This window comes from Rhinolophus ferrumequinum, chromosome 21, assembly GCF_004115265.2.
Source record: "Rhinolophus ferrumequinum isolate MPI-CBG mRhiFer1 chromosome 21, mRhiFer1_v1.p, whole genome shotgun sequence".
Taxonomy (NCBI): Eukaryota; Metazoa; Chordata; class Mammalia; order Chiroptera; family Rhinolophidae; genus Rhinolophus; species Rhinolophus ferrumequinum.
In genome coordinates, this window is record NC_046304.1 from 6,170,636 (window position 1) to 6,198,167 (window position 27,532).

The following is a 27,532-nucleotide window of genomic DNA, read 5'->3' on the forward strand; positions in this document are numbered from 1 at the left end:
ATATGCTATTTCACAAAATAAGTCTCAAGAAACTTCAAAGGAATAGTTATATGTACAAAGTAGATTCTCTGACCAAAATGATACTACATTTAGAGAACGATAAAAATGAGATATCTAGAAAAATCTCCAAATAAATGGGAAGATAAGCAATACATTTCTATATAACCTATACGTCAAAAAAAAAAAAAAAACAACAAAAAACAAACAAACAAAAAACCCAGAAAGGATTAAAAAAATATTTGAAATGCAGTGATAATAAATTTACAACATATCAAAAAAAGTAAGATATAGCTATAACAGTTCTTAGACTGAAAGCTTATATTATAAAATAAAACAATTTTAAATCAAGACCTAAACTTTTACTATAAGAAGCTAGAAGAAAACATGAGCAAACTACATGCATAACTTGGAGATGTTGCGGGTTCAGTTCCAGATCACCACAATAAGGTGAATATTGCAATAAAGTGAGTCACGCACATTTTTGTTTTTGGTTTCCCAGTGCATATCAAGGTTGTGTTTACACTATACTGTAGTCTATTAAGTGTGCAATAGTATTGTGTCTAAAAATCAATGTACATACTTTAATTAAAAAATACTGTATTGCTAAAAATACTAACCATCATCTGAGCCTTCAGCGAGTAGTTAACTTTGGTGAAAGTTCTTGCTTCAACGAAAGCTGCTAACTGATCAGGGTGGTGGTTACCAAATGTTGGGACGGCTGTGGCAATTTCTTAAAATAAGACAACAATGAATTGTGCTGCATCGATTCACTCTTCCTTTCATGAATGATATCTCCGTTGCATGCGATGCTCTTTGATAGCATTTTACTCAGTAAAACTTTCAAAATTGAAGTCAATCCTCTCAAACCCTGCCACTGCTTTATTAATTAAGTTTGTGTAATATTCTAAACCCCTTGTTGTCATTTCAATAATCTTCACAGCATCTTCACCAAGAGTAGTTTCCAGCTCAAGAAACCACTTTTTTTTATTTTGCTCATTCATAAGAAGCAACTGCTCGTATTAAAGTTTTGTCATGAGATTGCAGCAATTCAGCAATATCTTCAGGCTCCAATTGTAATTCTAGTTCTCTTGTTATTTCTACCACATCTGCAGTTACTTCCTCCACTGAAGTCTTGAATCCCTCAAAGTCATCCATGAAGGTTGGAATCAACTTCTTCCAGACTCCTGTTAATGTTGATATTTTGATCTCTACCCTTGAATCCTGAATGTTCTTAATGACATCTAGGACGGTGAATCCTTTCTAGAAGGTTTTATTTTGCCCACATCCATCAGAGGAATCACTATCTGTGGCAGCTCTAATTTTACAAAATGTATTTCTTAAATAATAAGACTTGAAATTCTAAATTATTCCTTGATCTATGGATGTTGTATTAACAGGCATGAAAACAACATCAATCTCATTGTCCATCTCCATCAGAGCTGTTGGGTGACCAGGTACATTGTCAACGAGCAGTCATATTTTGAAAGGAATCCTTTTCTGAGTAGTACATCTCCACAGTGGGCTTAAAATATTCAGTAAATCATATTATAAACACATATATTGTCATCCAGTCTTTGGTGTTCAATTTCAGAGCACAGGCAGAGTAGATTTAGCATAATTTTAAGGGCCCTAGGGTTTTCAGAATGGTCAATGAACATTGGCTTCAATTTAAAAATACTGGCTGCATTAGCCCCTAACAAGAGTCAACCTGTCCTTTGAAGCTTTGAAGCCAGGCATTGACTTCTCTCCAGCTATTCTGAAAGTCCTAGATGGTACGTTCTTTCAATAGAAGACTATTTCATCTACATTGGAAATCTGTTGTTTAGTGTAGCCACCTTCATTAATTATCTTATCTAGATCTTCTGGATAACTTGCTGAAGCTTCTCCATCAGCACTTGCTGCTTCACCTTGCACACGAACGGTATGGAGACAGCTTCTTTCCTTACACCTCATGAAACAACTTCTGCTAGCTTCCAACTTTTCTTCTGCAGCTTCCCAATCTTTTCCAGCTTTTGTAGAATAGAAGAGTCGGGGCCTTGCTCTGGATTAGGCTTTGAATTTCCTTCAAAATTTTTTGTTTTGCATTCACAACTTGGCCAACTGGTGCAAGTGGCCTAGCTTTTGGCATATCTTAGCTTTTGACATGTCTTCTCACTAAGCTCAATCAGTCCCAGCTTCTGATTTAAAGTGAAAGACATTAAACTCTTCCTTTCACTTGAGCACTTAGAGGCTATTGTGAGGTTATTAATTGGCCTAATTTCAATTAATTGTGTCTCAGAGAATAGGGAGAGCCAAGTGAAAAGAGAGAGAGACCAGGGAAACAGCTGATCAGCGGAACAGTCAGCACACAAACATTTATCTATTAAATTTGCCATCTTATATGGGTGTAGTCCATGGTGCCCCTAAAACAATTAAATAGTAACCTCAAAGGTCACTGATCACAGATCACCATAACAAATATAACGATAATGAAAAAGTTTGAAATATTGTGAGAATTACTAAAATGCAACACAGAGACATAAAGTGAGCAAATGCTGTTGAAAAACTGGTGCCAATATGCTTGTTCAAGACAGAGTTGCCACCAACCTTCAATTTGTAAAAAACACAGTATCTGTGAGACGCAATAAAATGAAGCACAATTAAACGAGTTGTGCCTGTACACCCAAAATGAGTAGAAATCAATGAAATGATAAATTGGGATAACAAAACCCAAAGTTACTCTTTGAAAGGACTTGTAGCTAGTCTCTGAAAACTACAGAATATTGATGAGTTAAACAAAGAAAACTTTAATAAAATGATTTAGTATCTTAATATTATCTTAATTGTATTAGAATACTCAAATATACTAAAAAAATACATTTTCCATAATTGATCTATAGCAGTTTCTCTTGATCAGTTGATCCCAGCTGGGTTTTTTGTTGTTGTTGTTGTTGTTGTTGTTGTTGTTATTTTTTCCTTTTTAGTCAAAACTGACAAGCTGTTTCTAAATTTATCTAGAGATCCAAAGGGTTTATAATAGCAATTAGTTTATGAAAAAAGAGAACAAAGCAGATCTTACACTATCTGATTACAAGATTTAATACAAAGGTCCATTTATGATGACAGTGTGGTATTTGATTAAATATAGGCAAATAAGACTAATGGAAAGAACATAACTTCCAGAAATAAACTCCTACAAATATGGTCAATTGACAAGATTGGTAAGGCAATAAATTGGGAGAAGAAAAGTTTTTTGTTTTTCTTTTTTGATCACATTGTATTAGATCTAAATAACATATGAAAAACAATAAGCGTTGATCCATAATTCACCTCATATTCAAAAATTTATTTATCTAGTCTAGGTAAATACAACAGAGAGAATGATAAACCTTCAAGAAGAAAATATAGGAGAGTATTTACAATGTTGGGGTAGGGAAATATTCATTAGCCAAAATATAATAAAGGAAAAAAATGCTGAATTGAATTTAATTAAAATTTAAAATTTCTGCTTATCAGAGAAGATCAGTAAGTAACTGAATAGGCAAGCCACAAACTGAGAGAAAATATTATTAACACGTATATCTGACAAAGAATTTGCATCCTGAATTCGTACAATGAAAATAAAAATGAGCAAAGACTTGAACAGATTCTTCAAAATGAAGTTGAATAACAAACACATGTACATATACACATGCAAAAGTACTCAACATATCTGTTCATCAGAGAATTCAAGTTATAAAAACACGCCCATTAGAATAACTAAAATATTGCTGGTGGGAGTATAAAATGGTGTAACTACTTGGGAAACTTGTTTAACAAGTTCTTATATAGTTAAGTATACACCTTCCCTTTGATCCTAGTACCCTAAGTAATCACTTTAAGTAATTAATAGACAAACAAATAAATCCATGGAAAGATTTACATAAGAATATTCATAGCAGTTTTATTCATATTTGCAAAAAAAAACACAAAAAATGGGAAACAAGCCAAAAGTAGAACAAAATAATGTCCACTAACTACTCAGCAATAAGAAGAGATAAACTACTGATAAAATCAATAACATGGATGAATCCAAAAATAAATTATGTTGAGTGAAAGAAGCCAGAAACAAAACAATATATACTTTATTATTCCATTTACATGAAGTTTCATAGCTGGTAGAACTAAGCTATAATAGTAGCAATCAGAATAGTGGTTACTCTTGGAGGTGGTGGTAGGGAGAGTGATGAAAAGGGGAATTTGGGGGATGATAAAGATGTTTATATCTTGATTGGAGTGGTGGTTACTTGGCAGCTATACTTGGGTGTGATACTCATTACACGCTACACTTTAAATCTATGCATTTTTGCAAATAAATTACATCTCATAAAAATAAGTTACACCATGAAAAAATTTTTTATTTAGACTCAATTCTAACAAAAAGACTGAAAAACAAAACAAACAGGATATATCACACACACATATTTTTTTCCTTCTTAGTATCTACCTAAAAGTCTCTGACATCTTGGAATTCTTAAGTATTCTGAATCTCAGCAATATTTGCTAACACTGAAGTCATATATCAACCTATGTGTCCTAATGTCACTAGGAAAAACCTGATCACAAATGTAATTATATGATATTCTGTTTAACACAGAAGGTAACAAAATTAAACATTGATTAAATATCTGTACAGTTACGTTCATAGCAGCATTATTCACAATTGCCAAAAGATGGAAACAACCCAAATGTTCACTGATGGGTGAACAGACAAACAAAATGTGATATATATATGTATTTTATATATATATATATATATATATATAATTATATATGTATATACATATATATATATATACACACACACACATATTACAGAGGGTGCCAAAAAATGTATACAGATTTTAAGAAAGAAAAAAATTGTATTAAAATTGTAATACTCAATATATACTAATAACAAAAGATGAATACAAGTCATGTGTATACATTTTTTGGCACACTGGTGTGTGTGTGTGTGTGTGTGTATGTGTATACATATATATATATATATGTATATATATATATATGTATATATATGTATATATTTTCTTTTTTTTTTAAGGCAATATATATGGCAATATTATTTGGCACCCCTGGAGTGTGTGTGTGTGTGTGTATTTTTAAGGCATATATATGGCAATATTATTCATATATATTGCCTTAAAAAAGAAAGCAATTCTGACATATGCTGCATGTTGTAACATGGAGGGAACTTGAGTGAAAAAAATCTAGTCACCAAAAGATAAATGCTATATGATTTCATTAGTATGAGATACTTAGAACAGTCAAATTCATAGGGACAGAATAGAGATCACCAGGGGTGGGTGAATGGGGAGTTATTTAATGGCTACTATTGGGTTGTTTCTGCTTGGAATGATGAAAAATTTCTGGAGATGAATCGTGGTGATGGTTGAACAACAATGTTCATGTACTTTATGCCACTAAATTGTATACTTAAAAATCAGTTAATATGATAAATTGTGTGTTATGTATATTTTACCACAATATTTTTTAGTTGATTAAATTTAGCACCTGGTTCCTAGACATTTCATCCCATTGGCTCGTTCTGGCTATTAGGTAGAGCCTGGATGAACCAAAGAGGCAGGGTAATCACCATTGCGTAGAGTGAGCTTCAAATGCCTATGAGAATAAATCCTGCAATGCAGTTCCTATTATCATCTATCCTCAGTTTGGAACAAATACTCTGAATAGCCAGTTCCTGAATATGTGATATTCTATACATGAGTATACATTTTAAATAACTCTCAATACGTTGTTTTCCACATAGCTCAGTGTATTTTTTTTATATCGTGTAATTTGGCTTAAAAATGACTACTAATTTGATGAACGTAGTATGGAAATTACTTCATTCACACCGCATAGGTTCAAGAGGAAATAATCTCATTGTTTGTATTTTTGACAATAGGATCACATAAACATCCATCATGGAGAGGAGGTTTCGGTAGAATCCCTGCATGCTGGTAGTTTAAAAGCTTTTCATACTCAGCTAACTTGTTATCAGAAGGTGCTATGAACTGAAGTGTCCTCCAGCCCAAATCCCCATATTGAAACCCTAAGCCAATGTGATTGTGTTTGGAGATAGGATCTTTCGGGAACTAATTAAGGTTAAATAAGGTCATAAAGGGGGGGCCCTGATCCAATAGGGTTAATATCTTTATAAGAAGAGGAAGAGAGACCAGAACTCTTTCTGTATGTGTGCACACACTGAGGGAAGGGCGTATGAGGACATGGTGCAAAGGTGTCCATCTGCAAGCCAAGAAGAGAACTCTGGCCAGAATCAGAATCATGATAGCGCCCTGAGCTCAGGCTTCTGGCTTTCAGAACTGTGAGAAATAACTTCTGTTGTTTAAGCCACCCAGTCTGTGGTACTATGTTATGGCAGCCCGAGTTGACTAAGACTGAGGGCATTTTAATAAAAAAAGAATTTCCAGTTTAAGGATAGTCGATAATTGATCATAAGGATTCAGAAAACTATGCCTGCTTCATAAGGGCTATAAGTCCAAGTATAACACGCAGTATTGTTAACATATGAGGTCGGACAATTAAGTTCACAAACTCATCCTAGAAAAAGTGCTACATACCTCATTGCTGAATATCTCTATGGCCACCTTTGAAGTACTCCCCTTAAGAACCTATGCACCTACGCCAGTGCCTAGTCCGCCCTTCAAAGCAAGTTTGGAACTCTTTTTCTAGAATGGCCATCAGAGCTATTGTTGTATTACCCTTGATGTACTGAATATCATCAAAATGTCTTTCTTTCAATATTTCCTTTATCTTCAGGCAAAGAAAGACGTTTTCGGGGGCCAGATCAGGTGCATAGGGAGGGAGTTCCAATACAGTTATTTGTTTACTGGCTAAAAACTCCCTCACAGACAGTGCCGTGTGAGCTGGTGCATTATGTGATACCTCCACTCCTAACCACATGAGCCCCTCTACAGGATGGCTTGAGCATCTTCAAGACGTGATGACTAGGACTAGTTTCCTACAGAGAGAGCATTTTGAGAGAGCCAAGGCGGAAGCTGTAATGCCTGCTATGACTAGTCTTGGAAGTCACAGCCACTTATCCAATTGATCACAAGGGGGAATCTCCGATTCACACAAGAGTACGAATGCCAGGAAGTGTGGGTCATTAGGGATCACTTTGGAGCCTGGTTCCCTCTCATGGTCCAACCTCATGCCACTTCTTATCTGGGGTCTTGCATAACCTCTCTTCTACTACTTCTCTCCTCCTCCTGTCCAAGGGAATCTCTTTTTAGGCGACTGCAGATCATGAGGGAAGGCCCACATTTCCAACTGTTTCTAACTAACACAATTGTCTATTGTGCCTGAAGTTTTTCACTCATTTACAACTACTCTAAATCCTCCTAACACATTGTTTTTCAATGATAGTTGTTAATTAGAATTACCTAAGGTGTGTGTGTGTGTGTGTGTGTGTGTGTGACACACATATATACACACATATATAATATTTCAACAGCAATTCTACTCCATTAGAAGTTAGTGTTCCAACTCCACCCAATCCCATAGACCAAGATTTAATTGATTTGGAGGGAATCCAGCCAACATTAATTTTTAAAAGTGTCCCTGAATGATTTTAACATGTATGTTAAAAACCACTGCTTATGTTTGCAAACACAAAAGCCAGAGGAACTGTCCAGGTGAAGTACACAAATCTTAACTGTACAGCTCATTCAATTTTTACCTATGTCTACACCCATGTAGTCATAATCCAGAATGTTCTATTGAATCATTTTCTACTAGCAATGAAGGCAGTACTGGCTACTTACTTAACATGGAGAGAGGGAAAAGAGAATATAAAGGAGAATGTGTGGAAACATGTAATAATACCTCAAAATAGTATCTTACTATAGTTTTATCTATCAGATCGTAGGCTCTTCCTCATCTGTGTATTTCTAATCTGTGTATCACATCCAGACCAATGCCAATCTCAGTGCCTCATGCATCCCAGACACATAGAAAAGATAGCAGAATTCACGTACTATTCACGTTTTCAGCCTCTGCCCTCCATCCAAAGAAAGAAAATACAAGAAGAGTAAATATCACAGATGTTAAGAACAGGGAGAAGGCTTAGATACCATCATCCAACAGAAGTCTTCACATCACTAAAGAGACCCAACTGGGTCATACCCTAGTTAGTGGCAGGACCATGATTTGGTCCCAGGATGCCTGCCTTCCTGTTAACAGAACTTTCCCACATCTTAAAGTCTCCTGGAAAAACCAAGCGCTATTTTTAAAGAACCCACATGAGTTTCAGCTGTTAGATTGCTTCACTGTTGATTTAGTATGTAAACAAAAGAGCTCTGCAGTTCTTATTATCTCTCTGTGTTGAATTACCAGCATCCAATCAGCAAAAAATTAAAATATCATTAACTTGGTGGGGGGTAAGGGTGGAGAATGGAGAGGAATAGAAAAAATACTGACCTTGGGAAACACTGTCTTCACTTAAGGACTTGCAAGTTCAGGACCAATTTTGAAAGGGCTTTTGATTCCTTCCAGGTAATCCATGTTAGCTCTCACTTGTTTCCTCTGCTTCCACTTACTTCAGGCAGAGGCAACTAAAACTCTATAAATATCAGTGATTATTGAAGCACTTGCTTTATCTTTGTTTCATGCAACAGTATTGATTTAGACCAGAGAATTCAAATTGGGGAAACTGTGGGCTGGATAAGGCCCACAGATGTGGCCGTATGTATACAGCCGTTCCTTTAATAGCATTGTTTCATTCACCATTGTTTCACTATAACGTTGATGAGGAAAAAAAAGAATCGGTTCCCAGTCAGGGCCATTATATGTGTGGGGTTTGCATGTTCTCACCACGTCTGCATGCTTTTCTCCAGGGACTCTTGTTTCCTCCTACATCTCAGAAGTGTGCATGTGAGGTGAATTGGCCTGTCTAAATTTCCGGGTCTGAGTGATTGTGGGTAGATGTGAGTATGTCCCATGATGGAAGGGCATCCTGTCCAGGGTGAGTGCCCACCTTGCTCCCTGAGCTGCTGGAATAGGCTCTGATCACCTGTCACCCTGAACTGGAATAAACAGGTTGGAGAATAATATTACTTACTTTATTAGTCTTTCTTAAATGTATGTATAGCTTTTATTTATTTCAATGTTTAATATTAGAAGTGTTTTAGGTCTTTACTTAGAAGTGTGGTGATGTTTCTGGAACCAGGAATGTGCTGTAGGAACTTAACCCTTGTTTATATGAGTTAGCCTAGTGTAAAATTGGTTTTGTTATACATCATTACACGTAACCTTGCGTTTCCGAAAACCTATCAAGATGTTAAGTGAAGACTTACTGTATGCATTTAACAAGTAAGCCATTTTTTTAAAGTTTTACATAAAAAATAGAACTTCTAGCTGCTCTTGAACAATTAGCATATGGTAGACAATACTGGGTTTGCAATACTTGGCAACAGCATGCTTGAGTTGTATCAGTTTACCGTCTCTCGTCTACAGCTTCACTCATTTACATCACTTATGTCTCCTCTGTGAGCAATTGACGTGGGAGCCTTATTTAAAAAATGACCAACATCAGGTAATATTATTTTCTGCGTACAAACACAACACACCCTGACATTAAAGAACAACAACAAAAACCTTTTAAATCACACACACACACACACACACACACACACACACACACACACACTACTGGTTAGATCTTTTCAGTTCCCCGTGCATTTCAGCTTCTAGTTGCTAGTTGGAAATCAGGTGTTAAATACCTCATTGATTCTAAACACTAAATGCCTTCAAAGGGATGTAAATGTTTCTGACATAACCATTTCTATAATGGAGCCAGTGGCTTCACGAGTGTAACTCTTAGCATCTATTTGATCCATGTTTTAGCTTTGGCTTTGGCCACCAATTTTCCAAAGAGATAGAAAAGACTCTTAAAGGGGAACCTTGCAACGGAACCATCTTCACCTCAGTTGTCCCCAATTCCCTCTGGATAGTGATCTTCATCGAGCTGGTGATACCTATCGGATAAAACAACTACAAGAGAAGTAAAGATCAGACTCTTCTACTGCAACTTAAACAGAACACATTCCTTTACAGTATTTTATTTAAATGTGTCTGAAATCGCATTATTTGGAAACAAATATATATATTTTTAAGAGAAAATAAGAATGACATAATGGTTTTAGATTCATTCTCACCCTGGGGGTAAATATATTATTTGGAAGTTTTTACTTTTTTGAGCTCATTCCAGGGATGCAATGGACAAGGCTCGATTTTGTGGCTATATTTCATGAAGTGTCATTATCCTCCTGCCAGAGCAAACTAATGGATGGCTGGGAGGAAAGACACAATTTGGAGGCAATTAATTCTGCTTCAAGTCCCAATTCACCAATGCTAAATAGCACTTGAATCCTGACGCAAGATTTAAAGTCCAACAGCCTATGGAAGTCGGCCTGGGCTGCTCTTCTGAGTGGCTCCATTCTGCAAGGGGCCCGCCTTTTGTTCCACTTCCTCTTGGCCCTGTGCTTGTGGGCAATTAGATCTGCGATGGGGCTGCCCCTTGTTCAGTTTCCTGGGGCCCCAGGCTGCTTTACCTCCTGATTTATGGTATGAAGGGAGTCTCTGGTGTGCTGGTCCTTGGTACTTGCTCGATTTGCCCTGACCACAGCAGGACTCATGCTGCCATCTGCTTGCGACACCGCAACAAAAGCACACAAGGGAGGAGTCTGCTTTTGTCTCCCTTGGTGATGCTACTTGGTGTACTCTGAACTGGAAATGGAATCACCAAGCCAAAGATGCTTTATGCTCACTAGAATCATCCTAAACCGGAGGCACAGCCAGCGGCCGATCTGCAGATATCACAGCGGGGATTACGAAGCATCATCTTCCACTTATGATTTACAAACACAAGGGGAAATGGTTATTAAGCAACTGCTGCTGAGAGATCAGCCTTAAGCCCCCCTCTTCCCTTTTTCCTCTTACAGGATAAGGAGGCTGCAAGCCACCCTGTGGGAATAGCAGTTTGCTGACTAAGAAACCAACTCTAGATCAGCTGGCCTCACCTTCCATCACTTCCTTCAGAGCCTTCCTACATGTGTGGCTTGACAAACCCCACTTGCTTTGCTTTCATGGTCTCACATCAGCCCTGACCACTTACCAGCCACGGGCAACGTAGCATCTCTGTGCTTCTGTTTTCTCATCCTGAAATTGAAAACAAAAACACAACAAAAAAATCTCTTAAATTTGACACACACACACACACACACAAACACACACACACACACACACACACACACACACACTACTGCTTAGATCTGTTTTTAAATTTCAGGTTGTGAGTGTTACGATTCAATGATTTTAAACAATACCTAGCACATACTAAAAAGCTCAGTAAATGTTAATTATGGTTACTATTTGTGGTATTTCAACTCATGCCACAATTAGTAAGCCAAGCTAAAAGTGGGGAATCAAGCAAACACTGGTGACAGAGCCCGAGTTGGGGCTTAAATCTGGAGACCCATGTTTTCAGTATGAGATGGATCCACTCCACAGCTCAGGGATGCCAGCTAATACTTGACAGCCCTAAGTGCTAGGCATGGTTCCACGTGGTTTTTGTGTATTAATTCCTCACAAATGTCACAGTGATTCTAGGAGGTCATTACTATTTTTATCGTTATGTCCATTTCACTAATAAAACTGAGGCATTTAGACATTAAGTAAGCTCCCAAAGTCACACAGCTAAGAGCCAGGGTTCTAACACTGGCTGACTGGCTCCGCTCTCATGTTCCTAACCACACCACTACCCACCACCCAGAACGAAGGAAAAGTACAGCCCCAGGACCATACGCTGTCTGCTCTTGATCAGACCTTTTAGAGCTTCTAGAATAGAACTCTTTTCTTTTTCAGGGGAGAGAAGTGAGGCTGAGTGAAAGTTTTTGGAGGAGGCAGTGCAGTACGTCAGCCTGGACTCAGAGAGACTTTGCTGAGAGTCCCAACTGTGCCACTTTCCAGCTAAGTGATGCCAAACAGCCCATTTAGTCTTTCTAAGTCACATCTTACTGTGACCCCACTTGGTGAACTGCCTCCAGGCTGCCGGGAGGACTCCCTGGGGTGCTGTGCTCAGTGAATTCTCCCTGAAAGGTGGTTGTATAGTGGTGGCTGTTCTGGCCCAATTTCATGCAACGCGAGTGGTAGAGCTTACAGGCTGACCCAAAGCTGCCTCCAACTCCAGGATTCTTTTCACTGGTGTCTGGTGCCTGAAGAACAGCAAAAATGGAAACAAACAAAACCAGAGGTCACTGAAGTCCAACCTTGACTCCAGCCTGCTTGTCTCCCAAACCTTCATAGACGTGGCCTGGAGTGGGGTGTGTCACAGCAGGAGGGAAGGCTGAAGAAGAGTGTAGTGCACCTGTAAGAACCCCACCAGAAGGCGGAGTCCTGGGTTTAAGCCCTGCTCCCTCACGTACAACATAGCTGGGCTTTGTGGTCAGAGAAATCAGTGAACCACCAACTTCCTTTCCCAGATCCTGGTCTCAGCTTAAGTTGGTACTTGTCATTACCAGATGTCCATTCTGTAAGGCTCAGTTCATCTCAGAGTTCATTGCCAAATGACACGCTGGAGATACACAGATGCACAAAGGGAACTTAGAATCGGGGAGGCTGGCAAGTACACAATGGTGATGGACGGCGGAAGGTGGGAGAAGTTCAAGCACAGTGCTGTGGGAATTCAAAGAAGGGTGTGGTTAACATGCTTTGGGAAAGGCGCACTTCATGTATGTAATCTTATTTAATCCTTAAGGCATCCTCAAAGAGATAAATACAGCTAAATTGATTTCACAGATGGAATTTAAATGACTAAAGTCATATACTCAAAAGGGTCAGAGTTAGAAGTAGAATCTGAGTCTATTGAAACAAAAATCCAAACCCTTGCTAGTATATCATAGCGTTTCTCAGTATTTATGGAACACCTACTGTGTACCAGGTACAATGCATGCTGCCTAGGTTGCCTTATTTAATCCTCAAATAATAGATGAAATAGATGTTATTAATCCTGATTTCTAGTAAAAGGAGGCTTAAGTAATTTGCCCAAGGTCACATAATAAGTAAAAGCATAAGATATGAACCTGACTTTGCTAGCTCCAAAACTTATACTCCTTTTATTGCATTCTAAATTTTCCCTATCTCTTTTATAACTACTCTTTAAACAAAACATTCTCATATTCTATCAGGAGTTTAATGATGCATTGCCATCTATGCAAATTAGCATATACCTCCCAGTCACTACCAGACCTTTTCTTCTTATCTTAGGGACCAAGTATTACCTCTGTAACCCTCCACAGCCAGAAGATGAGGTCACTTTGTGTAATATGAGACTTGTAGATCAAGTAGCTTAACTATGCTTTGACCTTTTCATACCTTTCCCATAAGCACCTTCTCCAATCCAGAGTGAGACTAACCTTTTCCTCTACCCACGTCCCACATTCCATTAACTACATAACAGATACCTGACTTCCCAAAGCAACTCTTCTCTTTCCATATTCTATCTCAAATCCAGGGAACTCCCCTAAACTGTATCTCTGGCTCAAATCTCTCCTTTAACCTTAGTACCCATATACACAGAGGGTGCCGAAAAACGTATACACATTTTAAGAAAGGAAAGAACTACTAAAATTGTAATACTCAATATATACTGATAAAAAAAAGATGAATACAAGTCACGTTTGACTTCTGCAATTACAAGAGGTGCTCAAAGTGGTTACCATCAGCGTCCAGACCCTTCTGATTACAGCGAACTACTGCTTGAGCAATGTTGACCAAAGTGTCCACTTGTATACATTTTTTTGTCACTCCCGGTATATATATATATATATATATATATATATATATATATATATATATATATATACACATATACACACACACACACACACACACACGCACACACACTCACACATATATATGTACATATGTATATATATATATTACTTCCTTCAGAGCAACAGAGGAGATAAATCTGGACAAAATAGTACTGTGTCCTAACTGATATATGTAGAATGAATAATAGTAGTATAAAGAATTAAATGGCCTAATGATTTCCTGCTGAGATTATAGAAAGTTGACAAAGAATGTACCCTCTCAACCTGAATCCAGGAAGAAGCTTCTGAACCTTTTTTTCTAAAGGCAGAAAACATTTTTTTTTTTCATATATAATTCATGGGCCGCTTCATAGTTGTTGTTTTCCTTTTACCTTTTTTTTTTTTTTGAGCCCTCTGTTGAATTTGCATTATTACCACTGGCTGATGGTTCTCTTTAATCTCTTTACTCTGTCTTCCCCCAACCCAATAGGTGATACAACATCAGGGACAACAACACAAGTCCAGGAATATCCAAACTGGCCCTGTTACTCAGACACAGTGACCAACTTGTCTCCAGTTGCCCTGGGACTTCCTCAATTTTAGAACTGAAAGTCCTGCATCTCGGGAAACCCCATAGTCTTAGACAAATCAGATGGCTGGTCACCCTATCTTACTGAAATGAGGATAAGGTAAGGTGTGAATGTAAAATTAGTGAAATTAACTAAAAGACATTTTCTTAGAGTTCCTTTTTGGAATAAGAAGACCATCTATAGATCAGAATCCCCTGGGACATATGTTAGAAGCAGATCACTAAACCCACCCCAGAGTTTTTGATTTAGAAGGTGAAGGTGGAACACCGAATTTCACTCCAGACAAGTTCCTAGATGCTGCTGGTCCAAGGACCACACTTTGAAAACCAATACTGCAGAAAGTGCAGGATTCCTCCAATTGTGGTTACACCGGAACCATCTTGCCACTAAGCCTGACCTTGTACATGCCCATTGAGCCATTTTATTCTCACTAAAGTCTTCATTGTTCAGAGAGAGAGAGAGTGAGTGCTAGACCAGTAACATGGCCACCACTGAATAATTAGCCCCCTGCTGCCCTTGTGCCTTTGGGAGACTCTGGCATGCAGCTTTTGCCCTCAGAGTCCTACTTCGGGGAAAGAAATAAGAAGTCTCTTTAGAAAGCCTTGAAGTACGAAGGGTGGAGGGGTTGGGCAAAGCTACAGATCACTGGAGAAATACCAACCTGACCTTCTCCAAACCCACAACAAAACCTTTCTTTTTTTTTCTTTTTTTTTGAGTGATTAGCCCCAGAGAAAGGTGATTTGTTAAAGTGCTGGGTTGCTGCCTTTGTGTCCTGGGCCTAGGACATCTGGCAGGAGCCAGGGAGCTCTCTGATAGCAGGCTTGAGCCCCCATTCTCATCCACTGGACTGTGCATCATTGAAACACTGGCTACTCATTTTCATGCTAATCCGTGAACTCCGAGAGCAGATGTGAAACATTTGGTTCTGTTCTTGCTCACTTGTAAAGAACTAATGCAACTTTTTTAAAAGGGAAGGGCAGAGTTGGGCTGACAGAGGGGTGAAGGTGAAGGGGGAGAGAGAAAAGGAGGGGAAAGTGGTGAATTCCAGAAAGAAAGAAAAGTTTCCTTGAACCACTTTGTTTCTTGGTGGGCAAAGCACTGCATTTATGGGAGCTCCAGCCAAACCACTATGAGACAGGAAATGCAAATTAATATTAAAGTAGTGGGATACCTCCAACTTGCAAAGCAGACAGTGTTTATAAAATGCAAAGGCAGAAAGGTCTACAAGGTTCTCTCTTCTCAGTGAGCTCCCAGAGAGTCTTTCTCTCTGCCTTGTGCAAAGGCGTCATCTTCTGGGGCTTGGACATTTTATTCCAGCCCCCAAAGATTTGCTTGATAAACTTTAGTTATTTTATATTTAAAATATTATTTGAGAATTGAAATAAGTTTAAGTGGAAGCTGCTAATTGTTCAAAGGAATTTACCTATATTTCTATATGTATTTCCTTTTTTCCTATTGATTGAAAAATATATATAGATTTATAGAGAGGAAAACAGATAAATAACTTCTAAAGCTGTCAGGCATTTAATAGTGTTATTCCTATGTGGTTCATTTGACTAAAGTGCCTATATTATTGATTAACTCATAAATCTGTTAATGACAACATTGATTGAGTGGAATATCTAGATTTGTTTCCTACACTGTCATCAAGAAAATTCTGAGGGAGGAAGACTTATGATACATTTGTGGATGGCAGATTGTCCCTCTTATCCAGGATTTGTGGTCTATTTAATGCATGCCACAGATAGAGGCTGACATCTGCAAAGCATGCCAACTCAAAATTGTTTACAACTCTCACCCAAATGTCCTCTATATGCCACCAGCTAGCATCACTCACTTTAACAGTTCTGCTGTGTCAATAACCTCTGCATGCTAAGTGGCCAGGCCTCTACCTTCCACCCTTGCATTGTTCCAGAAATCTCTTCAATCAGTGTTGCCCAAATTTCCCTAATAATAAGAATAATCCGGAGTGCTTATTAAAGAACTTCTGGGCCCTCTCCTAGAGATTCTTATTCAGTACACATTGGTAGGAAGGGGTTGCGGCATGCCTAACAAGGGTCCCAGATGAGTTTGATCACAGAAAACTCTGGGTTATATTGCCCAGGAGTGTGTTTGTGAGCAGTCTCTGGGGTGAACTGGAGCTACATGCCTCTGCCCCTTCTCTTGTGATGCTGTCTGTCCAGGTGTTTGCAGGTGTCTGTCCATGATGCTGTGCAGTTCAAGTGTCTGGGGACCAACTTTGACCTTTGAAACCTTGAGATGTCTAATCTCACTTTACTGCCATTACCTGGAATTCTTGGCTATCTGTCTCCTGATATCTGGTACTCAGGTCTCTGTCCTGTAGATGGAGATTAAATGTGATTCCTAGATAGAAGTCTCATCATGCATGGATGAATGAAAGTAAATTTAAGGACATCATACTTGATGAGATATATAATTTTCAAAACAGTATTCTCTGGTATATTTTAGAGTACATTTGCTTGGTTCTTAACAAAATTAGAATAAAGAATAAAACATACTGGGTCCCTGAAACAAAAGATTAGAATGGGGAGATGGGATAATAAACTGAGATTAAAAGGAGGGCTCTGTAGGACAAAACATAAACAAAAGAGGAGTTTGATGATATCGTTTTAAGTGGTGATAAAAAATAATCTAAAATTCATTAGAAGCAGTAAAAACAAAATTTAGCCTCAAGAATATAGAATTCGAAAATGGAGAGTAAGTAGTTATTCCAGGGTGGCAGGAAACAAAGAAAGACAATTTAAAATATGAGATAATAGAAATGGAGAACAAAAAATTAAAAGATTGATTATGTAAATCTTTAGTGTTCTTGAAACCTTCTCCAAAACAATTGCAATTAAATCAAGAATCAATTAAAAATATATGAGAACTTTCTTGAGCTGAACAAAGCAAAACAAACAAAAGCAAATTTTCAGATTAAAAGAAGAAACAGATACCAGACAAGATTAATAAAATGAAAATAGCTGAATAAATTAGATAGAAAGGAAAGGTTATCTAAACATGATGAAAAATCTATTAGCCTCATAACACACTACAACTTTAAATACTGATAAACAATGGAGCAACATATATGAAGTATTAAAAAAAACTATTTTATGTATTTTAAATATCACATACCTAATAAAGCCTTTTACCGTACAGAAAAGAAATATAAAGATTTTTTTTTCATATTCAGGAATTCCAAAAACATTCTAGATATCTATTTATATATTTAAAAAAATCCATTTGAAGAACAAGGGAAAAATAGAAAATTCCAAAAAAAACCCAAAAACGACTGATAGTATTGAAAAGTGAGTATTCAAAAGAAAAAAAATAGTGATATATGGTTAGAAAATTAAATTTGAATATGTTGGGAAGAACAGATAAAAACATTATAATTTGAAATTTTAAAATAGGATTTGACATATAATATTATGTCAATAAACTCTGGAAGTAATATTGACAACGTATTGAGAAGCTTCACATGTTTAATTTAAAATTTAAAAATTTGGGGTGGAACACCCATATATAGCACTATGTAAAACACATTTTAAAAAATAGCAAAGACAAAAATGGGGATGTTAGATTAGATCCGAGGTACCCAAGTTTACTTCTACGATGGGCATATGATCAGAAATTCATCTGTGTATAAGTTCCAAAAACTTTTAAGAAAAACAACTTTACTAAATTGTGTCTATGCTTAGTGATTATTAGATGTGAGTCAACCAGGATTCAAATGTACATGATTCAAATAAAGGTATGATTTATACTATTTCCTTCTGTAGGCAGTCTTTTATTTGGTGATGTGAATTTAATGGAGTTAAACATCAGCAGTTCAAATTGTGTGAGAAATGACCTTGTACTTCAGTTATAATTGTTACCTGATCCAAATACACCAGAGGTACACACAGCAAGTTTAGTTCTGCAACAGGAGCAGTGGACTGGTAGCAAATATTTGCTGTGTAGTTATGTACACTAGCCAAATTCATAAAGAACAGTTGCTAAAAAGTCTTCTTGGGCACATCTTTGGCCCTCAGACCACTGCAAATGCAGTAGAGTGTAAGAGTGTAGATAGGTACGTGTTTCATTATGATGAACAATAATTCATTAAACACTACATACAAAAATTATTTATTAAAATCCTAGGTACTTATTATATTAAAAACAATCCATGGAGAGGGAGTCCAAAATGGCAGGTTAGGTACACACTATCCCTCAAGCAACTGAGGATCACATCAAAATTACAAATAAATTATACAACAATCAGCCTCAAGAATCACCTGAAGACTGGCTGAACAGAACCCCTATAACTAAGGATATAAATAAGAGGCCAAATCGAGACTGGTAGGAGAGGTGGAGACGTGAAACAGGCTGATCCCAAACCCACAGACTGTGGTTGAACAGTGGGAGGGACACCTTGGTGGTGGAGTTTCCCTAAGAAGAGGGAGGGGTCCCAGCTACACACCAGGCTCCCCAGCCCAGGGTTCCTGTGCCAGGAAGAGGAGTTCCTACAACATCTGGCTATGAAAATCAGTGAGGACTCTGTCCATCCTGGTGAGATGGAAGATGGCTGGAAACCCAGACAACCTCATGAAGGGCCCACACACAGACTCACTTGTTTGCAAACACTCACCTGGTCTCTGGTGGAAGGGAGACAACTTGAGAGATGCCAGAAACATATGGGGATTGACTGACTTGTACAGTTTGAGAGCAAGGGCTGGAGGTAAAGTAGCCATTATCCCTGTGTGGAGCCTTCCTCACATGTCGCCTGTAGGAAGGTGCCATCTTTTCTAGGTTAAACCCTCCCTCAAAGGGCCAAGTCTGAGACTGCATTGGTCTAGTAAAATCCATGCATGACACCAACTTGGTGACACCCTGGGTCTCTGCTCTGCACAGTTAGTACTGCATTTCCCAGTGCACTCTTGGCTACTGAGTGGCTGGACCTGCTCCACAAACTGCAGAAGTCTTTCACAGCAGCAGATGGCCTGCAGTGGCTCAGGAAATTTTGATGGTGGGCAGTGAGCCACAACCTGTGCTGCAGACTCTCTTGGGCCATTCTAGGAGACCTAAGGGCTTAAGGAGAGTGGTGGCTGGTTGCAGGGTTCTGAGGTCATTTTGCAAAGTGGTCACAGGCAAGGGACTGGTGTAAGAAATGAATTTGCATTAACCTTGTAAAATCCACCTGCAATGTCTCATGACTCCCTGGGATCCTGCCTCATCCAGCTAGTGCTGTATCACCAAATGCACTCTCAACACCAGGTCACCAAGCCTGCCCCACATACCTAAGGAAGATCTTTCAACGGCTGAGCCTCACAGGCAGCCAGTAAGTGGCAACAAGCCTAGGGGGCCCTGAGCCTTTTGCTAAGCTGCCGCAGGCCTCAGACCACCACTATATGCCTCCAGGTACAGCACAAGTAGCAACCAACCACATGTGGCTTTGTAGCTCCTATTGGATAGCTCCAGGCCAGTTACAGGCAAGGCAGAAATTGCCTGCATAGGAGCCCCTCCAGAAACAATACACACAGAGGCTGGCTTCAGGCAACACCAGATTAGCCCCACAAGTTGCACAAACAAAGGGTGGTCTCAAACAGCAGAAGAGCCCACTGGGGAGAATCTCTCTCTGAGACGTCAACCCACACACAGCAGTTCATACACCGTGGGCATAGCTAGTTCTCACAGCTAGACATTTTATGAGTAAATCCCACCCACTGATGTGCCAAAAGCAATCAAGTCTCAACTGCAACAGGAGAACACACACAAGGGATACTCCTGGAACACATGCACAGGTGATCAGGGAGATTGCAACACTGGGCCACACAGGACATATACTGCATAAGGCTACCCAGCAGACTGACAGACATAGGAGATCTATCTAATACAATAGAAGCAAACACAGAGAGGCAGCCAGATGAGGAAACAAAGAAACATTACCCAAATAAAAGAACAGGAGAAAACTCCAGAAAAACAACTAAATGAAATAGAGGCAACAAACCTACCAGAAAGAGAGTTTTAAAAATTGGTTATAAGAATGATTAAGAAATTTAGTGACAATTTTAATAAAGAGATACTAAGCATAAAAATGGATGTAGAAACCATAAAAAAAATCAGAAATAAAGAGCACAATAATTGATATGAAGAATATACTAGAAGGAATCAACAGGAGATTAGATGAAGCAGAGGATCGAATCAGCAATTTAGAAGACAAAGTAGCAAAAAACACACAATCAGAACAGAAAAAAGAAAAGAATTTTTTAAAAATAAGGATAGTTTGCGGCATCTCTGCAAAACATCATGCATAACAATATTTGCATCAGATGAATACCAGAAAGAGAAGTGAGAGAGAATAGGATCAAGAACCTATTTGAAAGAACTAATGACTAAGAACTTTCCCTAACCTGCTGAAGGAAATAGATATACAAGCCCAGGAAGTACAGATCCCAAACAAGATGAATTCAAACAAGCCCACACCAAGACACATTAGAATGAAAATCGCAAAGATTAAAGACAAAGAGAAAGACAACTACCCTGTTTCCCTGAAAATAAGACCTAGCTGGATAATCAGCTCTAATATGTCTTTTGGAGCAAAAATTAATATAAGACCCCATCTTATTTTACTATAAGATGAGGTCTTATCTAACATAATATAATATAATACTGGGTCTTATATTAATTTTTGTTCCAAAAGACACATTAGAACTGATTGCCTGGCTAGGTCTTATTTTCAGGGAAACACAGTAGCTACTTACAAGAGAGATCCCATAAGATTGTCAGCTGATTTCTCAACAGAAACTTTGCAGGCCAGAAGAGAGTGGCAGGAAATACTCAAAGTGATTAAAAACAAACAAACAAACAAACAAACAAACAAACAAACACAAAACAAAGGCCTACAACCAAGACTACTCTACCCAGCAAGCCAATCATTTAAAACTGAAGGAAAGATAAAGAGCTTTTCAGAGAAGAAAAAGCTAAAGGAATTCATTACCACCAATCCAGTATTATAAGAAATGTTCAAAGGACTTCTTTAAGCAGAAGAAAGGACAAAACAAATGAAGATCAAAAATATGAATAATAAAATGGGAATAACTATGTACCTATCAATAATCACTTTAAATGTAAATGGATTAAATGCTCCAATAAAAAGACACAGGGTAGCTGAATGGGTAAGAAAACAAGATCCATGCATATGCGGTCTACAAGAGACCCACCTCAGATCAAAAGACACACAGAGATTGAAAATAAAGGGATGGAAAAATATATTCGTGCAAGCGGAAAAAAGAAAAAAGCTGGGGTAACAATACTTGTATCGGACAAAATAGACTTTAAAACAAAGACTATAATAAGAGACGAAAAAGCACATTACATAATAATAAAGGGATAAATCCAACAAGAGGACATCACCCTAGTAAACATTTATGCACCCAACATAGGAGTGCATAATTATATAAAGCAAAATTGACTGACACAAAGGCAGAGATTAACAATAATACAATCATTGTAGGGAAATTTCACACCCCACTGACATTAATGGACAGATCTTCCAGACAGAATATAAGCACTGGCAAAGAAGCCTTACATGACACAGCAGACCGGATGGATTTGATTGATATTTTTAAAGCATTTCACCCCAAAGTAGCAGAATATACATTCTTTTCAAGTGCGCATGGAACATTTTCCAAGATAGACCACATATTAGGCCACAAAACAAGTCTCAATAAATTTAAGAAGATCGAAATGATATCAAGTGTCTTCTCTGACCACAATGTTATGAAACTAGAAATCAATGACAAGAAAAAAACTGAAAAACACATGGAGGCTAAATACATACTACTAAATAATGAAGGTGTCAACAGTGATATCAAGGAAGAAATCAAAAGATACCTTGAGACAAACAGAAATGAAAACACAATGACTCAAAATGTATGGAACACAGCAAAAGCAGTCCAAAGAGGGAAATTCACAGCAATGCAGGCCTACCTCAAGAAATAAGAAGAATCGCAAATAAACAATCTCACTTTACACTGAAGAGAACTGGAAAAAGAACAGCAAACAAAGCCCAAAGTGAATACAAGGAAGGAAATAATAAAGATCAGAGTGAAAATAAATGAAATAGAGGTTAAAAATGCTACCACTACTGCTGCTGCTGCTGCTAAAGATCAATGAAACCAAGAGCTGTTCTTTTTTTCCAAAAGATAAACAAATTTACAAAACTTTAATCAGACTCATCAAGAAAAAAAGAGAGAGAACCCAAATAAATAAAATCAGAAATGAAAGAAGAGAAGTGACAATGGACACCACAGATATATTAAAAAAAATTAAGAAAATACTACTAGCAATTATACACCAACAAATTGGACAATCTGGAATAAATGGATACATTCCTAGAAGCATACAATATTCCAAGGCTGAATCAAGAAGAAACAGAAAATCCGAACAGACCTATTATTACCAACAAAATTGAATCAGTAATCAAAAGCTTCCAACAAACATAAGCCCTGGATCAGATGGCTTCTCAGGTGAATTTTTACCAAACGTTCAAAAAGATTTAACACCTATTCTCCTCGAACTAGTCCAAAAAATCCAAGAGGAGGGAAATCCCAAGCTCATTTCATGAGACCACCATTACCCTAATTCCAAAACAAGACAAAGATATTTCAAAAAAGAAAGAACAAAAGAAAGAAAGGAAGAAAGAAAAAACTATATATAGGCTGATATCCCTAATGAACACAGATGCAAAAATCCTCAACAAAATAGTAGCGAACTAAATTCAGCAACACATTGAAAAGACCATACACCATGATCAAGTGGGATTCATTACTGGTATGCAAGGGTGGTTCAATATCTGCACATCAATTAACGTGATACACCACATAAAAAATAAAAAATAATAATCATATCGTCATATCAATAGATGAAGAAAAAAAATCACTTGGCAAAATCCAACATCCATTTATGAAAAAGACTCTCAGCAAAGTGAGACTAGAAGGAATATATTCAACATAATAAAGGCCTTATATGACAAACCCATAGCTAATATACTCAACAGGGAAAAGCTAAAAGCAATCTTCTTAAGATCTGGAACAAAACAAGGATGCCTGTTTTCACCACTTTTAGTCAACATACTACTGGAAGTTCTAGCCACAACAATCAGACAAGGGGGAAAAAACATCTAAATGGGAAAGGAAGAAGTAAAATTGTCATTATTTGCAGGTGACATGGTACTATATAGAGAGAATCCCAAAGATTCCACCAAAAATACTATTAGAACTGAAAAATAAATTTAGTGAAGTATCAGGATACAAAATTAATATTCAGAAATCAGTTGCATTTTTATACACCAATAACAAACTATCAGAAACAGAAATTCAGAACACAATTTTATTTACAATTGCATAAAAAAAAATACTTAGGAATAAATTAAACCAAGGAAGAAAAAGACCTAAACTCAGAGAATTACAAGACATTGAAGAAAGAAATTAAAGATACAAATAAATGGAAACATATACCATGTTCATGGATAGGAAGAATTAATATACTTAAAATGCCCATACTACCCAAAGTAATCTATGTATTCAAGGCAATCCTTATCAAAATACCAATGACATTTTTTACAGAACTAGAATGAATAATCCTAAAGTTTACATGGAACCATAAAAGACCCTGAATAATGATGGCAATCTGAAGAAAGAAGAACAAAGCTGGAGGTATCATTCTACCTGCTATCAAACCATACTACAAGACCACAGTAATCAAAACAGCATGGTATTGGCATACAAACAGACACATTAGATCAATGGAACAGAATAGAGAACTCAAAAATAAATCCATGCTTATATGGTCGTTTAATCTATGACATAGGAAGCAAGAATTTACATTGGGGTTCATCAAATGGTACTGGGAAAACTGAACAGATACATGCAAAAAAATAAATGAAACTGGATCACCTTCTTACATCATATACAAGAATAAACTCAAAATGGATTAAAGTTTTAAATGTAAGACCCGAAACCACAAAACTCCTAGAAGAAAATATAGGAAGTAAACTCTCAGACATTATCCTTAGTAATATTTTTACTGATATGTCTCCTCAGGCAAGGGGAAGAAAAGAAAATATAAACAAATGGGACTACATCAAACTAAAAAGTTTTTTTACAGCATAGGAAACCATCAACAAAATGAGAAGACATCCTTCTGAATGGGAGAAGATATTTGCCAATGATACATCTGATAAAGGATTATTATCCAAAGTTTATTTTAAAAATCATATAACTCAACACCAAAAAACTAAACAATCCAATTAAAAACTGGGCAGAGGACCTGAATAGACATTTCTCCAAGGGGGACATACAGATGGCCAATAGACATATGAAAAGATCCTCAACGTCACTACTCATCAGAGATATGCAAATAAAAACCACAATGAGATACCACCTCACTCCTGTCAGAATGGCTATCATCAATAAATCAAGTGTTGGTGAGGATGTGGAGAAAAGGGAACCCCTGTGAACTTTTGATAGGATTACAAACTGGTGCAGCCACATGGAAAACAGTATGGAGGTTCCTTAAAAAGTTAAAAATAGAACTACCTATGACCAAGCAATTTCACTCCTGGGTATTTATCCAAATAAATCCAAAACAGTAATTAGGAAAAATATATTCACCCCTATGTTTACTGCAGCATTATTCACAATAGCCAAGATATGGAAATAATGAAAATGCCCATCAATAGATGATTGGATAAAGAAATTGTGGTACTTTTATACAATGGAGTATTACTCTGCCATAAAAATAAGTGAAATCTTACCATTCATAACTACATCGATGGACTTAGAGGATATTACGCTAAGTGAAATGAGTCCGACTGAGAAAGACAAATACCATATGATCTCATTTATATATGGAATCTAAAGAACAGAACAAATGAACAAACAAAACAGAAATAGACTCATAGATACAGAGAACAAACTGATGGTTGCTAGATAGGAGATGGGTTGGGGGGATGGGTAAGAAAGGTAAAGGGATTAGGGAGTACAAATTGGTAGTCGCAGAATACTTCCGGGGATGTGAAATACAGTATGGGGAATATAGCAAAAATATATTGTAAAAACTATGTATGGTGTCAGATGGGTACTAGACTTATTGGGGGTAGAGGGTTACTTCATAAATTATATAAATGCCTAACCACTGCACTGTACACCTGAAACCAATATAAAGTAATATTGACTGTCAACCATAATTTAAAAATATCTCATATTCCCATCTGAAAAAAATGAAGCCCTTTCTAGACCCCACCAACATAATGAAACCATTTTGTTAAGCTTAAGAACAAATTATATTTCTCACTCCTAATTATGCTTGATCAACATTACCATTTGATCCAGTTGACACAGTTGATCCTTCTTGAAACAAGTTTTTCCTCCACCTAATCATGCAAAGCTAATTTTCCTTCAACCCCACTGGCTGCTTTTTTTTTTTCATATTTCTTTTTTGACACTTCTTCCTTTACCCAGTCTTTACATATAGGATACCTCAAGTCTTAGCACTTAGTCTTCTTCATTTTGCTATTTATGCTCTTTCCTCAGACCATGATTAAATATATTTCCATGGTTTTTAATGTATTTAGTAAGATGGTGACTCCCACATGTCTTCTGTCCTTAGCCTCAATTTCTCCACTGAGCTCCAGATTTCTATTATTTGACAATTCCATGTGGATGTCTAATAAGCATCTCACACGTATCATGACCAAAACTGTAGTCTTATTCCTGTTCCTGAGCCATTATCTAATCTGTGTTTCCCTAAATATTCACCATCTATGTAAATGGCACAATCATTCTCTGAATTGCGAAGACTAAAGACCTATTAGCCATCTTTGATTCTTCTCTTTCCTTTATACCCTACATTCAATCCGTCATCCTATCCCATTAGTTCTACCTCTAAAATACATTTCAAATAGTTCCTCTTATTATTACCTTCACCAATATCACTCTATTTCGAGACAGCATGATTTCTCTCCTGGAAAATTGTAATAGTCTCCAGGGTGGCCTGCGGGGTCTCAGCTCCTGCTCCCCACATAAGAACGCAGGATATGGTGAGGCCAAAAAGGAACACCCACAGAGCCATAGATAGGGGAATCATACCACTATATTCTTGCTAGCTGCTGGGTTGGAGATCCTGGAAGCAGGAGGCACACTATCCGCAACCTGCCGTCCACTTCTCTGCAATCCACAACCTCTGCTGTGCTAACTGCAATCCACGCTTGCCAGCCACCATCTTCTTGCTAGCCCCCATTTGCTGCTAGCGTAGCCACAGCAGTGATATTAGTGGCCAATGGGTCACTGGTTACAGCTGAAGGCCAACTAGCCACAGCTGATGGCCATCCAATGACAGTTGATGACCACTTACTACCTGACCAGCACCTTTCCACGTGAGGCCCAGAGCCTGGAAACTGCACTCCTGGCTCTGTCCCCACACTCCTTACTGGTATTCCTGTTCGTTTTCTGTCCCGCCACCCCAGAGTTTATTCCCTATACATCACTAGAGTGACTTTTTAAAATAAATAAATCATATCACATTACTCTTACTCAAAATCTCTCAATCAGCACAAGAAATATCTGCATATTTCTTTTTCTGACTTAAAAGTCTCTAAATGATGTAACCCATATCTTAAAAATGGCATGTTGTGAATGAATGAATGCAATAGAGTTGAATAGAATGAATGAATGAGCATGGACTCTGATATTAGATTACCCGTGGTCATATTTTTGCTCCACTGACTAATAGTTATGAGATCTGGGGGGTTCAACTCTCTAAGGACTGTTGTGATTTTAAGTGGTAGAAAATCATCTCAAGTAGCTGAACTTAAAATTCATTGGCACATTTAACCGGGAAATTCAACAGGTGATTCTGTCTTCAAGTGTGCTTGGCCTTCTGTGCTTTGATGATATTATTAAAAATTGGTCTCATTTCCTCCATAAATCAGCACAGGTACCCATGTATTTGTTTTTTAATCTCAGGCAACCTCTATCCACAGTAGGGTGAAGATATCTATTTTCATTTTGCTACATAGCTGAAGATTCAATGGAAAAGAGTATT